The following is a 17570-nucleotide window of genomic DNA, read 5'->3' as shown; positions in this document are numbered from 1 at the left end:
TGTGCTTGATTGCGTGCACTCCCCTTCCACTGGAATCACATCTACACCGAGCTTTCCCCCTGCCTCTTAGGAACAGTTCCAGAGCTATCTGAGGTGCTATCTCCTGGTCCTAATTTTGCCCCACATAAAACTTAACTCCCAACTCTCACACTGTGCATTTTTAAAAGTAGAAAGGGCTTCCTGGGTGGCTCAGTGGTAAAGAAACTGCCTGCCAATGTAGGAGATGTGGGTTCCATCCCTGAGTGGGGAAGATCCCCTGGAGAAGGAAATGGCAACCGACTCCAGTATTCTTGCCTGGGAAATCGCAGAGGAGGCTGGCAGGCTACAGTCCATGGGGTTGCAAAAGAACTGGACGTGTCTTAGCAACTAAACCACAACAAATTGACAAGAAAGCTGGATTTAGGAGTTAGTAGCCCCTGTGATCACCGTGATGCTCTCCTGACCAGTTTGCTCATCAGTCAGAACTCACTGCGACTCAAACGGGAAACAGGGCTCCTTTCCTCTCGGCGTGGAATCCAACCACATCTCTCAGACCTCACAGGCTGCCTTGTGATGCCTCTCCAGATGCAGGTACTAGCTTTGCAGATGTTTTCAGTGCGTATAAGCCTCAGCTCAGTACAATTTAAATCCTCATTTCCATTCTAAGTTCCCCTTCCATCACCCACTGACCAGGCTGTTGTGCTGGGCTCTGGGGGTGGGATGTGTGTGTGTGTGTGTGACCACCTTCCTGCCTCCCACGCCTCCTCCCTCCTCCTTTCGGGTCTCTGAGTCCTCTGATTTGCTGAAGCTTCACGGAGGAAGTGCAACCGGGCACTGCTGCTCTTGATCACCCCTCCCACCATCTTTTCCAGCTACACAAAGACTAGCTCTCTCTCCAATACAAAGTTAATACAATAAAAAAGAAAGCAGAGAGTTTCAAAAAATAATCAATAAGAAAAAATTAAATTCAGAAGGAAAAAAAAAAAGCAGCAACAACCTAGCTCTCAAGTCTTCAGGGGCCCCTGGAAGCACCTCTGAGGGCCCAGGGCCTCCCTGCAGCCCAATTCCCACCAGCGATCTGGTGCCACCTCTTGCTGTCCTGACGCTGTTTGGGAGGCACCCCCAGAGACTCACCACCTCACAGTGCCCTTGCCCAGTGGACAGCTATCTTGGGTAGAGAACCAGCAAGAATTCTCAGCTTCAGCTGTCTTCCATGGTGCGCACTCGGCCCGTGGGAAGCCCAGCATCCCTGGCCAATGCCACCCACCTCTCCCCATCTCCCATTTCTGTCCACGCCACTCTTTCCTGTCTAAGGAAGCAGGCTAGCTAAGCTGGCAACCCACTGGGAGAGGCACCAGCTCCCCTTCCTGAGACCCCCTGTTTCTACAAAGGATTCTCTTAAAGTCTCCTTTGACTGGTTTCACTCAAGAGGTGAAGAAGCCACCCTCTTTTTCGCCTCCTCCTCGCATGCCAAGGGGTGGCCTTCCAGCTTGGGCAATTGCATCCTCTCAACCCTCCCCCTCCAGCCCGCAGTCATTATCACTGAGCACACAGCATCCTTTACATATTCACTTACTTAATCTGCATATCAGTGCAATCAGATATGTTTTAGGAGATGAGGAAGCTGAGACACTAAGAGGTTAAAGAGCTTGTGAAGGTCACACAGCAAGCAAATGGGAAAGCTGGGATTCAGAACTAAACAGTCTGTGTTTGGAGCCTGTGATCTTGGGCATGAAGCTTTCTGAGGTGTGTGTGGCAGGGATAAGAGCCAAAGGGTATATATGGTGTGGACCTGGGCTGTAGGCAACAGAGCAAGGTGACCATCTCTTACTAAGTCCCGGAAAGGGGCTGGCCTCAGTGTTTGTGGTCTTCATGAGCAGTCTACTCAGTTTTGAGCATTTTCTACTTCCAGGACAAGAGGAAGGTGATGTCTATAGGATCCCTAAAGGCATTTGTTACCTTAAGAGTCTTTAAAAAAATTCTTCATGTGGCAATATTTTAAAGCCGATCAGCCATGACTATATGCTATAAGGAGCCCTTAATGTAAAAGCATGATTGAGCACACGGAACACCTGGCTTTTCTTAATGTCCATGCTAAAGTTTTGATGGATGCATGAAGTTGTTAGTTTTTTCCTTTAATTTTATTATTATGTTTTAAAGGTTGGAATGTAGTTGATTTACAATAATGTGTTAATTTCAGATGTACAGCAAAGTGATTCAGTCTTATATATAATTTTTCAGATTCTTTTCTACATTATTATGAAATATTGATATAGTTACCTGTGCTGCACAGTAAGCCCTTTTTGTTTAATCTATTTTATATATAGTCGCATGTATCTGTTAACCCCAAACTCCTAATTTATCCCCCTCTCCTTTGCCCTTTGGTAACCATAAGTTTGTTTTCAATGTCTGTGAGTGTGTTTCTGTTTCGTACCTAGGTTCATTTGTATCATATTTTAGATTCCACATATGGGTGATATATGATATCTGTCTTTGATTTACTTCACTTGGTATGACAGTCTCTAGGTCCCTTCATATGGCTGCAGATGGCATGATTTCATGCTTTTCTATGGTTGAGAGTGTTCCATTGTATACGTGAACTACATCTTTATCCACTCATCTGTTGAAGGACACTGAAGCTGCCTGCATGCTTTGACTCCTGTGAATAGTGCAGCAATGAACACTGGGGTGGATGCATCTCTTCAAATTAGAGTTTTCGCCTTTTCCAGATACATGGCCAGGAACGGGATTGCTGGAATAAGTTGTTAGTGTTATAACTGAGATATTTTGTGTGGCCATTTTTTTTTTTTATCAAAGTAAGGAGCAGTATTTAGGGTGGAAAGTAAGCCAAAGTCTCTATTTTCTCTCAACTGCAAACCTGGGTAAATAATATGTTAGGTTGATAAGTAACAATAATTTCTTGGGTAAAAGCCCTTGATTAATTACTTGTCTATTTACTGAAGCATAATTTTGATACCCTTTGGCAATTCCCCCTTTTGGCATGCATTTTCTGTTTGCTTTGGTCCTTGGAAATAACTGAGGACTTGAATTTATGACCCTCCTTATTAAGCACTTTACTGAGTGAGTCATGATGGGCGGTGGGTGGGAGGAAAGAAGGAGGGTCAGTCATGTCCATTGTCTTCCTTAAATCCCGAGAAAGTCATCATCTTCCCGGCCCTGGGGGTTGGATTCTGCCATATGAGGTGAATGGAGGATCCTGTACATAATCTTTAATGTATTTTAAAATTAAAAACAAGAAGTAACAGAAACGGGATGTGATGAGCTCCTCTGTGCCCCACAGAAAGGAACTGTCTCAGAACCTGGCTGACCTGATTCTGCTGATGACTCAGCTTGGAAGGACGCCTCATTCGGGAAAGTGAATCATGTAATGACAGTAAGTTACACATGTAACAGGGAGAGAGGCTCCCCGGAGCTGTATTTAAGACACGGTCTTACCACCCTCCTGCCTGTGATTTCTGGGGTGTCAATTAGGTCCACGTGGACAGTTCACTTTTCTGAGGAGGCGGTCACCAGGCTAACTTCTCTTGCCTTGATTGTGCCATCTTGAAGATGAAGTTCTTGAAGTTCCCAGACTTTGAATTAAAGAAGCATTCAATTTCACGTTAGCCTTAGGGGCTGCAATGCTGTGACACGACTTCTTTTGAGAAATATAAACATCACACCAGATGTGTGACCTTAGTACTTTCACAGCTTTGTTTGCAGTTACATGTGTGTGATATGCTGATGTCTGTAATGATGCTAGACCCAGCTCTGTTAGCCCTGCTTCCAGTCATGATCCACTGATATTAATGCACTTTCACTGACATTGTGGACTCGCTTCTAGGATCAAAGTTCTAGAATTTCAGTGTTAGTCTAAGACGCTTGTAAGCTGGGGACAGACCGAGCTTTTAGGATCAAACAACATATTAGGCAACACGTAATTTTCTACTTGACAAAATTAAACAGAGTATAGTGTCTAAATATTCTTTATTGTATTTTTGTGTTCTGCCAGCTTTTGTGGGATGAGGCATTGATATTAAATGAACAATTCTATTTATATATAAATTATTTAAATGCAGATGAGCATAATAAGTGATAAATGCATTAAATGCATTGTGGTATTATTCTATTACATTCATCATAAAACATAAATTTATGATTTTTAAAAATAATGAGGTAAACAAATGAATACCAATCGAAGCGTTGATCTTTCTTCTTGTCTGCCCTGGGGTACGTGCTCTCTGCTTGGACTTCTCTGCAGAGGTTCATGAACTTATAATTAAGATCCACTTTTCACATAGCTATGCAAATAAAAGTGAAAACCAATACCATCATCCTGGAAGGAACTTCTCAGAGTCTGCTTTTCCAGCTTCTTGTTTTCCAGGCACAATTATGGGATTATTTCTAAGGTGAAAACTGATTCTGTAGGTCTCAAAGTTCTAAATTTTAAGGGAAATACCTCAGCCATGTGTGGGAGTGGAGTTATCCCAAATGAGTGGAAAACTATGTCGGGGTGATGTCACCCTGTGAATCACTCCTCTCTGCGAGTTCTTTTGCCTCTGTGAAATCAAAGTTCACTTGAGAGATAGTGGTGCCCAGGACCTGGGAAACATGCATCTCTGTCCGGGATCCCTGTTCTGCGGCCTGAATCATAGGTACACAAAATGACAGGGCGGTTAGGGACTCATGTGAGAACTTACAGGAGTAACTTCATTTGGTTCATTGTGTAAGCCCCAATAAAGTCACTTCTAATTGACTGGAAGGAAGGGTATATTCAATTTTTCTTCCATGGTAGTTTGAATAAAATCAGGAAATAGTTTATTCAAATGAAGGAGGAATCAGTTCAGTTCAGTTGCTCAGTCGTGTCTGACTCTTTGCAACGCCATGGACTGCAGCACGCCAGGCCTCCCTGTCCATCACCAAACTCCCAGAGCTTGCTCAAACTCATGTCCATCGACTCAGCGATGCCATCCAACCACCTCATCCTCTGTTGTCCCCTTCTGCTCCTGCCTTCAATCTTTCCCAGCATCAGGGTCTTTTACAATGAGTCAGTTCTTCGCATCAGGTGGCCAAAGTATTGGAGCTTCAACTGCAGCATCAATCCTTCCAATGAATATTCAGGACAGATTTCCTTTAGGAAGGACTGGTTGGATCTCCTTGCAGTCCAAGGGACTCTCGAGTGTTCTCGAACACCACAGTTCAAAAGCATCAATTCTTCAGCACTCAGTTTTCTTTATGGTCCAGCTCTCACATCCATACATGACTACTGGAAAAACCATAGCCTTGACTAGATGGACCTGTGTTAGCCAAGTAATGTCTCTACTTTTTAATATGCTGTCCAGGTTGGTCATAGCTTTTCTTCCAAGGAGCAAGTGTCTTTTAATTTCATGGCTGAAGTCACCATCTGCAGTGATTTAGGAGCCGAAGAAAATAAAGTCTCTCACTGTTTCCATTGTTTCCCCATCTATTTGCCATGAAGTGATAGGACCAGATGCCATGATCTTAGTTTTTTGAATGTTGAGTTTAAGCCAGCTTTTTCACTCTCCTCTTTCACCTTCATCAAGAGGCTTTTCAGTGCCTCTATGCTTTCTGTGATAAGGGTGGTGTCATCTGCATATTTGAGGTTATTTATATTTCTCCCGGCAATCTTGGTTCCAGCCTGTGCTTCATCCAGCCCGGCATTTCATATAATATACTCTGCATGTAAGTTAAATAAGCAGGGTAACAATATACAGCCTTGATGTACTCCTTTTCCAATTTGGAACCAGTCTGTGGTTTCATGTCTGATTCTAACTGTTGCTTCTTGACCTGCATACAGATTTCTCAGGAGGCAGGTAAGGTGGTCTGGCATTCCCATCTCTAAGAATTTTCCTGTTTGTTATTATCCACAGAGTCAAAGGCTTTGGCATAGTCAATAAAGCAGATGTTTTTCTGGAACTCTCTTCCTTTTTCGATGACCCAATGGATGTTGGCAATTTGATCTCTGGTTCCTCTGTCTTTTCTCAATCCAGCTTGAACGTCTGGAAATTCTCAGTTCAGTTCAGTACTGTTGAAGCCTGGCTTGGAGAATTTGGAGCATTACTTCACTAACATGTGAGATGAGTGAAACTGTGAGGTAATTTGAACATTCTTTGGCATCGCCTTTCCTTGGGATTGAAATGAAAACTGACCTTTTCCAGTCCTGTGGCCACTGCTGAGTTTTCCAAATTTGCTGGCATATTGAGTGCAGCACTTTCACAGCATCATCTTTTAGGATTTGAAATAGCTCAACTGGAATTCCATCACCTCCACTAGCTTTGTTTGTAGTGATGCTTCCTAAGGCCTGCTTGACTTCCATTCCAGGATGTCTGGCTCTAGGTGAGTGATCACACCATCGTGATTATCTGGGTCACAAAGATCTTTTTTGTATAGTTCTGTGTATTCTTGCCACCTCTTCTTAATATCTTCTGCTTCTGTTAGATCCATACCATTTCTGGCTTTTATTGTGCCCATCTTTGCATGAAATGTTCCCTTGGTATCTCTGATTTTCTTGAAGAGATCTCTCGTCTTTCCCATTCTATTGTTTTCCTCTATTTCTTTACACTGATCACTGAGGAAGGCTTTCTTATCTCTCTCCTTGCTATTCTTTGGAACTCTGCATTCAAATGGATATATCTTTGCTTTTCTCCTTTGCCTTCTTCTCTTCTTTTCTCAGCTATCTGTAAGGCCTCCTTAGACAACCATTTTGACTTTTTATATTTCTTTTTCTTGGGGATGGTCTTGATCGCTGCCTCCTGTACAACATCACAAACCTCCATCCATAGTTCATCAGACACTCTGACTATCAGATCTAATCCCTTGAATCTATCAGTCACTTCCACTGTATAATCATAAGGGATTTGATTTAGGTCATAGTTGAATGTTGCTGCTGCTGCTGCTGCTAAGTCGCTTCAGTCATGTCCGACTCTGTGTGACCCCATAGACAGCAGTCCACCAGGCTCCCCCGTCCCTGGGACTCTCCAGGCAAGAACACTGGAGTGGGTTGCCATTTCCTGAATGGTCTAGTGGTTTTCCCTACTTTCTTCAATTTAAGTCTGAGTTTGGCAATAAGGAGTTCATGATCTGAGCCACAGTCAGCTCCAGGTCTTTTTTGCTGACTGTATAGAGCTTCTCCATCTTTGGCTGCAAAGAATGTAATCAAGCTGATTATGGTATTGTCCATCTGGTGATGTCCATGTGTAGAGTCATCTCTTGTGTTTTTGGAAGAGGGTGTTTGCTATGACTAGTGTGTTCTCTTGGCAAAACTCTATTAGCCTTTGCCCTGCTTCATTTTGTACTCTAAGGCCAAACTTGCCTGTTACTCCAGGTATTTCTTGACTTCTTACTTTTGCATTCCAGTACCCTATGATGAAAAGGACATCTTTTTTTGATGTTAATTCTAGAAGGTCTTGTAGGTCTTCATAGAACCGTTCAACTTCAGCTTCTTTGGCATTAGTGATTGGGGCATAGACTTGGATTACTGTGATATTGAATGGTTTGCCTTGGAAACGAACAGAGATCATTCTGTCATTTTTGAGATTGCACACTAGTACTACATTTTGGACTCTATTGTTGACTATGAGGGCTACTCCATATCTTCTAAGGGATTCTTGCCCACAGTAGTAGATATAATGGCCATCTGAATTAAATTCACCCATTTCACTCCATTTTAGTTCACTGATTCCTAAAATGTTGATGTTCACTCTTGCCATCTGTTTGACCACTTCCAATTTGCCTCGATTCATGGACTTAACATTCCAGGTTCCTATACAATATTGTTCTCTACAGCATAAGATTTTACTTCCATTACCAGCCACATCCACAACTGGACATTGTTTTCACTTTGGCTCCATCCCTTCATTCTTTCTGGAGTTATTTCTCCACTGATCTCCAGTAGCATATTGGGCACCTACCGGCCTAGGGAGTTCATCTTCCAGTGTCCTATGTTTTTGCCTTTTCATACTGTTCATGGGGTTCTCAAGGCAAGAATACTGAAATGGTTTGCCATTCCCTTCTCCAGGGGGCCACCTTTTGTCAGAACTCTCCACCAGGACCCATCCGTCTTGGGTGACCCTACACGGCATGGCTCATAGTTTCATTGAGTTAGACAAGGCTGTGGTCCATGTGATCAGTTTGGTTAGTTTTCTGTGATTGTGGTTTTCATTCTGTCTGCCCTCTGATGAATAAGGATAAGAAGGAGGGATAGGACACTTATTTAAGTCAACATTGAGAGCCAGAGAAAGTCTATTCATCTGCATAGAGTAGTTCCATTTGCTAAGTGCTGTGTCTCAGCCTCATTACCATGGCTTCTGAGAGCTCTTACCCAGACTCCGGCTGGGTTGGGTTCCTCTGGGAATACTGTCTCTGTTGGGATGGCCACCACTTCAGCATCTTTCTCTTCTCCAAGGCTGTTTATGCCTCATTTGTCCAGGGAGATTTTTTTTTTTATTCCACATTTTTTGTTTGTTTGTTTTTGTTCACACCCTGTGGGATCTTAGTTTCCCAGCTAGGGGTTGAACTTGCAGTCTCTGCATTGGAAGTGCACAGTCTTGACCACCAGGGAAGACCCTGATTCCACATTTTTAAAGTCTAGCTCAGAAAATTTCACAGTGTTTTCACAGACATCACTTCATTTGATTCTCATAATCCTCCAAGGTGGCTAGACTAGGTTGTTGGTGTCCCCATTTTATGGGTAGAGAAACAGTCTTGGGGAGGTTAAATGACCTTTAATAAACGGCTGACCTAAGAGGAGAATGCTCATCTTCTGACTTCTGCCCTAAACAAAGGATAAGAAAAATCACAGCATAAGAAGTATATTTTGTTATGACATTAAGCATATTGAGATGAATTCTAGTGTAGATTTTATTATATCCCAATATAAACGTCTTGGTTGCGTTTATATCCCCTCCTCCCAGCAGAACTAATTATATTAGCACTAGGAAATTGATTATAAGGAAATGAAGTGTTCAGTGACATCTTAAGAAGCCCCCATTGATTGATGGATTAAACTATAGTTGATTTACAGTGTTGTGTTAGTTTCAGATGTACAGCAAAGGGATTCAGTTATATATGTATATGTTTGTATGTATATATATATATTCTTTTTTTGATTCTTTTCCACTATAGGTTATGACAATATATTGAATATAGTTCCCTAGGCTATACAGTAGGACTTTGTTTATTTTACATAAAGTAATGTGTACGTGTTAATCCCAAACTCCTACTTTTTATCCCTTCCCCATTTTCCCTTTGGTAACAGTATGTTTGCTTTCTATGTCTGTGAGTCTGTTTTGTAAATAAGTTCATTTCTATACCAACATCTTTTTCATGTATCTTTTCTAGTTAGAGTTTTCTCTGGATATATGCTCAGGAATGGGAAAAAAGCAGGATCTATAGTAGCTCCATTTTTAGTTTTTCAAGGAAATTCTGTACTGTTTTCCATGGTGGCTGTACCAGTTTACATACCCAACAACAGTGTAGGAGGATTCCCTTTTTTCCACACCCTCTCCGGCATTTATTATTTGTAGACTTAAGAAAATAATAACTTATTTGCATTTTATGGTTCTTTTTTTATTGAGATATAGTGGATTTACAATGTTGGGTTAGTTTCTGGCGTACAGCAAAGTGATTCAGTTATATATATATCTTTTCCAGATTCTCTTGTTGTATAGTTTATTACAAGATACTGAATGTTTTTAGTAGACTTTTTGATGATGGCCATTCTGACTGGTGCAAGGTGATACCTCATTGTAGTTTTGATTTGCGTAAGAAGTCCCCTTTCAGATGAAACTCTTGAATTTAGTGTTGCTTCGGAAATGTGTTCTTCCTGCTGTGTAGAGGGACAAGAACTTACACTCTCGCCATGGGCTGTCACAGAGACAAAGTTGGCAGCTTAAGAGAGCAGTCAGCTGAGGGCGGTGTGCCAGTCACCAGGCAGCTTAAATGCTCTTGGGTCACGTTGCTCCACAATATTGGGCAGGTTTTGTTTGGAGAAAATGAACGATCTACCCTCTTGCTTCCTAATTCAATATCCTTTGGTTTCGTCCCTTTATGCCTAGACCTGCCTATTTTTCTCTATCTACTCCCACTTCCTTGGTGGCTCAGCCGGAAAGACTCCTCCTGCAATGCAGGAGACCTGTATTTGATCCCTGGGCTGGGGAGATCCCCTGGAGTAGGAAACACCACCCGCTCCAGTGTTCTTGCTTGGGAAATTTCATGGACAGAGGAACCTGGTGGGCTACAGTCCATGAAGTCGCAAAGAGTGGGACACGACTGAGCACGCACGAAATACACAGTACTCCCACCTCTCCATCTTCCTTTCTTTCCCTCTCCTTCTATTTCCCTTTATTTCTCATTTTCTCTCGTATTATCTGTCACTTTGATTTTCTATTGACCCATAAGTATCACTAACAGATTACAGATTCCTATAAATGATGAGGGGAAATTTAGAAGAGTTTTTTTTTTTTTTTAAGAATTTTCAAATCATTCTGCATGTGTGTGTGTGTGTGACTGAAATTAATTTATTTATTGAAATTTACTTCCTTAATTCTTAAATGGCTCACTCAGATACGCTGGGGTCTTGCTTAAAATCCCTCTCTCGCATAAACATCCTGATGTGGTTCTTTCCAGATGTGATTTTCTAGAATCTGAAAATTCTAGATCAGATACATGTGCATAGATAGTATCAGAATCTTGCAAAAATATGCTCCTTCTGAAGTGTGGGTGCAGAGGAGCTGGAGGCCAGCAGGTGTCAGGCTCACCCAGGAGAGGATCGGAGAATGGCTTCACTGCGATTTTTCTTTAACAGAGTTTGCTTTTATTTGAATGAACTTTTGAATAACCAAAGTTAGGCTCTTGTTGGTTTTAAGGCAAACTCTGGGTTGGTTAAAAGGGAAAGGAGATCATTTCAGGCCTGTAGCACGACATACCCAAATGGTATGCTGAGTATCCCTTAATAGGTAATAGACATTTTATTTTCACTCGGCAGGTGATTGATTTATGAGAGCGAACAGAGCTGTCCCTTTGGGTCCACACAGCAGTGTCTTTGCCCGTGGAATTTTGGAGTTGGTCATCATCTATACCAACCACACCCTCACCCGCCCTATTTTCAGATGAGAAAAGAGAGATCTAGAAAAGATTTTTTGAAAGACTCACAGCTGTGGGGAAATGTTCAGAGTCAGGATGGAATCTGGGGTCAGAGTAACTGGGTCTTCATCCTGAATGATGATAAAGCATCATTTGAGTCCAGAGTTCATGGCCATGACCTTGACCTTGGGGGGTTCTCTGGCCTCCAGGCTCTGTTCTCAGCATTGCCATGTTCAGATCACGAGAGAAACGTCAGACTGGAGAGGGCTGCCCAAACCTGCACTCGTTTACAAGTGGTTCTCCTCACAGTAATCGCCGTAGCAACCAGGGTGAAGATGATTGTGCTGGAGGGGGAAAGCAGGTCTAGGGACCACCTGATTGAGGGGAGAGGTCAGCTGCTCAGTCAGGCAGTATTGCTTATCAGGAGCCAGGAGCGCTGTTAGAGAAGGGCCTGGGGAGCTCACTGTTCACATTAACCGGAAAGCACTCCTCCTCGCTGGTCTGTGGTTGGGACCTGACTAGCAAGCCAAAGATTGCTGTGGTTCACCTTTTCTAGCTCCTAAAGGTTAAGGACAGTCTGCTGTTTGCTGGGGGTTCCTCAAACCCGAGCAGGCTGCGGAGCTGTGAGTCCAGCTTCGGGCAGACGCTGAGGGTGGCTTTTACAGAGGAGAATGCTTGCCCTCCTTGCTGGTGTAACTGCCTCAACAGACACGGAGACAAGCTCAAGGCAGCCTCCCTCTGAGTGACTCTCCATGTGTTTTCCAAAGCGATGTCTGAACGTTAAATTTTTGTTGTTGTTAAATGGAATTTACCATTTAAGGCACCGCCCAGCTTGTAGGATCTTTGTTCCCCAACCAGGCATCGATCCGGCCCCCTGCAGTGGAAGGGCAGAGTCCTAACCATTGGACCAGCAGGGCATTCCCATATACAGATAACTGTGAAAGAGGCTTCTCCCTAGGCCTCCAGTCTAGCCAGTGAGTGCCAGCTTGGTGCATGTGGAGTGTGTAGCCCTGGTCTTTCCTCAAGGAAGACCTTGCCGGCCTCCTCCGGGGAGTGCAGTGAGCAGACAGCCCACACTTGTCAGGTGTCCTTCCACGTCGGCTTCAACGACAGAGATGCTTTGTCCTGTCTCCCTCTGCGCAGGCAGTCCACCTCCAGAGACTGGTGTGGCAGAAGGGATAAACGCCTAGCCAGCCATCGCCACCCAACTTGGACTTGCTCTCATGGGCCCTATTGGTGGGCGCTCCCAGCTGGGAGCTGAAGTTTCTCTTCTCGCTTTGTCCAATCCGGCTTCATGCTCTGCACTGCAGGGCTGTTGATCTATCCGGCTCACTGTGTTGGGGAAACCCAGCCTGCAGCAATTAACCTATCTCTTTGTCTTTGAAAACTTTATCTCCCCATAAAGCAAATACCTAAAAGTCTTTTGTGATTTAATTTTCAGTTATATTTACATAAGGCAGGAAAGGATTATTTGTACAAAATCTCAGAAAGGAAAAAAAAATAGTTATCTGGTACTGCTGCTGCTGCTGCTAAGTCGCTTCAGTTGTGTCCGACCCTGTGCAACCCCATAGACAGCAGCCCACCAGGCTACTGATACCATAAAAACAGTTATTATAAATTGACTCTCAACACAGCCCACTTCACCACTGTTTACCACGGGAGGAGAAGGTTCCTGAATTCTTGATTTATAAGATGCCATATACTCTGAAGTTTTTCACCCCAGTTTTTTGTCTTTCTTCTTTTACTAATGAGTTTCCCTAAATGTCTTCACGTATTTCTATATGGGGCTTTGTGGCTCCATCAACCTTTGGAGCTAGTCTCAGAATACCAAAGCATTGTCCTGATCTTGTTGGGGGAGCAGTCCTGCAGATGAGGGAAGAGGTAGGAGGAGGGGGGATGGGGTGGTGGGTGGGGAGATGACCCTAAGGCAGCAGGCTCCACTCTTGCAGCTGTAGCAACTTTGTTTCCAGCGTTTGCTAGATCTGTACCTGACCCTTTAATTACCTAATTGGGTACTGTGGAATCAAATGGATTGGATCAGGAAAAAAAAAAAGAACTGAAGGAAGGGGTGTACTCACCTTTTAGGAGCTGCACAGGTCATAAGCAGAGGTCATGAGCCACGATTCATGGTGTCAGGAAATTTCTGTTTAAGTTGATCACATGCTAGATGTAATCTAAAAACTAATAAGCATATGCCACAAATTCTGTTACATAAAATTTGAAAAATTTCTAATTTAAAAAAAACTACAGACTGTCATACAGAGTGAAGTCAGAAAGAGGAAAACAAATATATATTCACGCATATATGTGGAATCTAGAAAAAGAACATTGTTGCTGTTTAGTTGCTGTAAGTCATGTCCGACTCTATTGCAGTCCCATGGACTGTAGCCTGCCAGGCTTCATGGAATTCTCTGGAGTGGGTTGCCATTTCCTTCTGCAGGGGATCTTCCTGACCCAGGGATCGGATCTGGGCCTCCCGCAATGGTAGGGAGCCAGCAGGGAAGCCCATCCACTATTGATACCATGTGTAAAACAGATAACCAATGAGAGCTGACTGTGTAGCTCAGGGAGCTCAACTTAGTGCTCTGCGGTGACCTAAATGGGAGGGAAACCCGAAAGAGAGCGGTTATATGTGTACGTATAGCCAGCTCACTTTGTTCACAGTAGAAACGAACACAATATTGTAAAGTAACTATATTCCAAAAAAAAAAAAAAATGTACAGAGCTTATAGTGTCCAAGTCAGATTTAGAACTGGTTTTAATATGATACTGCAGGGCGATATCCTGGTTCACACAAGGGCTGGATTGTGAGTGTCAGGCCAAGATACCATCATGTTCTTATCTCTGTCTCAGGAAGTATTCTTATTAGAACCATCTCCTAGAAGAAAGCAAGTTATATTAAAAAAGATAGAAACATGAGTCAGTTTTCAGTATTGCAGCATAATGAAAAACCACATATACGTACCCTGGAAAATTCAGTGAGAGTAGATAGAAAAGAAAACAGATGACCAGAAAGAGTTAGTTTCTATTCCTGGAAATAAGCACTTTTCCTAATAATATATGGATATTTTTGTCTTGAAAATGCGATTTAGGTTTCTCTCAGTAAGTTGTTAAAGCTATTTTGCTTGTTTTAATAGGCTTCTCTTATAAACATTTCAACAAAACCAAAAGCAGAAAAAGCAACAAATGTCTTACAAAATAGAAATATCCTTTTTCTCAGTGATGATTTAAAACATTCAAAAAGTATTTTCTCACAATGACCCTGATGGAATAGTCTCAGAAGTATACATTTTAAATGCTGATACCGTTCCGGTGTGTTTAATCTCAAATGGGGTGGTGTGTTCAGCCCAAGTGGTGATGTTTCAGGTTTCTTCAACTTGACAGCGCCAGTGTTTCCTTGTTGGATGTTACTTATCAAAGTGTCTATCTCCTCAATAAAATATACTGGCTTCAAAATGAGGGGCTCCCACCGTGTGTGGGCTGGCCTCTTTGCTGGGCCCATACTACAGAAATCAGAGGACGTTCGCTCCCAGCTGGCCCATCTAAGAACAAATATTTCCCCCCTTTCCCATCTTACTCTCTGACCTTCTAAAGCATTTCAGGGGCAGTTTTCTGGCTTCTTCCTTTACTCCACCCTCACTGTTTCTCTCTTCTTGTCTTTGCGTTCTTCCATCCCATCATTTCTGCATTTTAGTTGCCTTTCTGTATGAATGTTCTGTTTCTTCTAATCTACTGGAAATCCTTCTTATCATGCTCACTTAAAAGCTCTGGTGGCGTTGGACTTGGTCTTGATTGGACTCAATCCACATTTCAACTGCTAGTATTTTAGGCTTAAAATAAATGTTATTGTTCAGCTTTATGCTCTCTAAAAAATAGTAGGGCAGGGAGAAAAAGGACAAAGTTTTGTACAATTATCAAACCACAGGAAAACGTTCTTGCTGAATCACCTGGGGATATCTAGGCCAGCGTGGAGTTTTTCTTCTCATTGTTTTTCATTTTTGTATGCTTTGAGTAGCAATGCTCAGAACTTTTAAATTCCCATCAAGAAATGTTCTCATTTTGTCATACAAATTCAATTAAACCCCTTATTTTACAGATCTATCACCCTCATGTTCAGAAGAGCCATGAAGAAACTGTGAATGGATCTCAGTCCTCTGTATTTGCCGTCTCTTCTAGAGCGTTTATCACACATTGGTGATTCTCCTCCTAGCAGTTAAATACTGACATTAAGAAAAAGAATATCACCCCAGGGCCCAAAGAAGCAACATTACCCTGGGCTAAACTGTCCACTATTTGAATTGCAAGAACAAAACGTAACGTCTGAATGTATCACCTGGAAAGGGCATCCTGACCCACTTCATCCACAGGTCTGAGTCAGCACATGACATTGTCCTGGAAACAAGAACTCTCCGTCCGCGCCATGTATATGCTACCTGTGTGGACACATGGCCCTGTGTATCCCTAGCCTACCCACCCCACGTGGCATCTAATTATCATTCTCATTTAGTTTTGAGCTCAGATTATTCCAAATTTGGACAGTAAAGTCCCTTCAAGATGGTTCCGTGTGCCTGGGTCATATTGCCATGATTCTTGGCAGCATATCCTTACCTTCCAATGCAACAGAATATTCCAAGCTTGAAGGGCTCTTCACCTTCTGCTCACATTACCACGCTGGGTGGGAGGTGGTGGCTAACTTCTCCCACACCTGGACTGGTCTGACACATCCCAGCCCTGGGAGGTTGGCTGAAACCTCCACCCTGAGGAGTGAGTGTGGTCAGGGCGGAGCCTGGGAAGGGCAGGTCGGCTCTAAAGCCATGTGCTTCATCATCTGTCCAGGCTGCTCAGTAAACGGAAAAGGTTTATTAAAGTAAAAAAAAAAAAAAAAGTTCCAGGCTCATCCGGTAGCTCCCGCCTCATTCTTCTCCAGCCTGACTTTCAGCCACTTCGCCAAGGACCCAGGTTTCTTGTGATGGGGCGTGGTGTTAGAGATCCAGGTCTGCCCCAGCCTGTGCTCAATGTTCCTGGAGCGTCTGTCTTCTGAGCCTTTTTAGTGGAAAGAGCCAGGAAATATACACGTGCACCCACACGCATTAGTACGCATGTGCACACACATATGGTCTACACATGGGCGCATGTATATGCATATATACATACACACGTAATTTAAGTATCATGAGTTCATGCTAGTATCTCTGATTCCAGTTTACTGTTTCTTTGTTTTGAATGTAAGGATGAGGACCCCTTTCTTTTTTTTTTTATTATTCTGGGCTCCAAAATCACTGCAGATGGTGATTGCAGCAATGAAATTAAAAGACGCTTACTCCTTGGAAGGAAAGTTATGACCAACCTAGACAGCATATTAAAAAACAGAGACATTACTTTGCCAACAAAGGTCCGTCTAGTCAAGGCTATGGTTTTTCCAGTAGTCATGTATGGATGTGAAAGTTGGACTATAAAGAAAGCTGAGCACCGAAGAATTGATGCTTTTGACCTGTGGTGTTGGAGAAGACTCTTGAGAATCCCTTGGACTGCAAGGAGATCCAACCAGCCCATCCTAAAGGAGATCAGTCCTGGGTGTTCATTGGAAGGACTGATGTTGAAGCTGAAACTCCAATACTTTGGCCACCTGATGCGAAGAGCACATTGGAAAAGACCCTGATGCTGGGAAGGATTGGGGGCAAGAGGAAGAAGGCGACAACAGAGGATGAGATGGTTGGATGGCATCCAACTCGATGGACATGAGTTTGAGTAAGCTCCGGCAGTTGGTGATGGACAGGGAGGCCTGGTGTGCTGCAGTTCATGGGGTTGCAAAGAGTCGGACACGACTGAGCGACTGAACTGAACTGAACTGATTCTTTTATTTTTTTAATTCTTGGCCTCCCTGGTGCTGCATGTGGGATCTTAGATCCCCCAACCAGGATTGGCAACCAGGCCCCTGCCCTGGAAGACTAAGTCTTAACCACTGGACCCCCAGGGAAGTCCCTCCAGTTTACCTTTCTTACCTTCCCCCTCCCACATCTATGTGTCTCTTCTTTCCCAGTGAGAATCTTAGCTTCCGGAAACATCAGGACATGAATCATCTGCTCAGTCCTGTATTACTTCTGAAATAGTATCAGAATACCTTCACCCACAACCACTACAGAAAGAAACCTGCTAAAAAGAGTTCAGGATCTTTCTAGTTCTCCCATCTTCCTGCCCAGCACATAAAGTCAAAACTGTTAAAAATTATTCAAATTAGGTTTCCCCCTACTGTGGTTATAGTTATTAATATTAGTGATTCTAATTAATAATATATTAGGTAACCAACTTAATTATTTTTGTTTCATTTCTCTTCCATTAGGTAACAAAATTTTGTTACCTAATAATTGGTGTATCTGTCTACAAAACTTTGCCTTTGAGTATTTGTCTGTAATGTGTGTTACAGAAATATAAGAAACACTTGCTTCCATTTTCTGGAACTTTTTCACTGTATCTTCTCATCCAGATTT

Source organism: Giraffa tippelskirchi, chromosome 8, assembly GCF_054371585.1.
Source record: "Giraffa tippelskirchi isolate mGirTip1 chromosome 8, T2T-mGirTip1v1.2.pri, whole genome shotgun sequence".
Classification (NCBI taxonomy): Eukaryota; Metazoa; Chordata; class Mammalia; order Artiodactyla; family Giraffidae; genus Giraffa; species Giraffa tippelskirchi.
The sequence above is the reverse complement of the archived record's forward strand: the minus strand, read 5'-3'. Positions refer to the sequence as shown.